The following is a 1,371-nucleotide window of genomic DNA, read 5'->3' as shown; positions in this document are numbered from 1 at the left end:
CTACTAAATGCGTAGGTCAGAATTTATTAATGACTTGTGTTGTTTTAAAAACATGAGCAACAGCATGTTTATACAGGAAATGGGTGTAGGTGGTGATGAGTGTTCCAGGCGTGCTGTGCGAAGTGACATTACGAGCTGTGTAAATAAGCTAACACATCATAGTATGAATAAACGTTATGAGAAAAAGGAAATAGACCTGTTTCGTTTTCACGCAAAACTTCGGCAAAAAAATACAAGTAACTACTTATGAAATTTAGAAAAATCAAGTTTTATAGTTTACCAATATATTCTTAATGTTACTGAGGTGTAAAAGTAAACCACTGTATATGTACCAGAACAAAGATCAGAGATTTTCATCAGAATCTGGAATGTACCTTTTGAGTCAGTCTTGGAAAGGTGGAATGGCATGCTAATATGACATGAACAACAACTTTGGTCTCTTATATGAAATCATAACACCAAACTATATCTATTTTCAACTTGAGCCACGTGTTAGTAATCTAGCTGCCACCGAGGCCAGTTTAATAAATGGTTGATCAGATACTCATTAATTATTTTCAAAATAGGTTATTTGGCCGTCATGTCATCATGAAGTTTTAGAGGTGAAGAAAAAAAAAAAGTTCTTTTGAGAACAGCTAACAGAGTCATTCATGTTGAATGGTCACTTCACTGACATTAAATTTTACAGTCATGATCATTTATTAGCTGAACACAAATAACAGGTGTGGTCATTAATTTAATAGTAGTAAATTATGTTTCAGTTTCTGCTGTGACACGATCCTTGCCATGCGACCTGACTATGACTGCAATTCCTCAAAATCGATCAAATTTGGAGAAATACGAACATAGAAAAATAAAGAAGGAGTAAGAGATCAAAATACGTGTTTACCAATAGATGACAGTTCAGCAAATTCCCGCCTATACATTAATACAGCGAGGCTTTGATAATCATCATATTGTCAGAGATGATTAAAAAAAATGTTTTGATGTCAACAATGAAAAGTCCCTACTATAACTGAGGCAGTGTGACCGGGATTACAATGAGCGAGAGTGGTTAGAGACTATAATTTCGCGACAATCTGAACATCGAGAATAAACGACCATTTTGTGCGATGATTTGGTGGTTGTGATCCCAGATAAGCAGTTGGGAAAACATCTTTTCCTTTTACTATATTACAATGAGACGTTTATCCAATTCAGAGTATCTACCAATGTCTAAGTAATTCAGATTTCTCCTCTCTCTCAATTAAAAAGAATTGTTTGTCTTCATTTAGATTCCAAGAAATTAAGGGAGAGAAGGAGGGAAAACGAGAGTAAGAGAAACTTGTGTATTTGATGGTTGTAGACTGAAATTTCCTCATGGTAAAAAAG

Source organism: Penaeus monodon, chromosome 19, assembly GCF_015228065.2.
Source record: "Penaeus monodon isolate SGIC_2016 chromosome 19, NSTDA_Pmon_1, whole genome shotgun sequence".
Lineage (NCBI taxonomy): Eukaryota > Metazoa > Arthropoda > Malacostraca > Decapoda > Penaeidae > Penaeus > Penaeus monodon.
The sequence above is the reverse complement of the archived record's forward strand: the minus strand, read 5'-3'. Positions refer to the sequence as shown.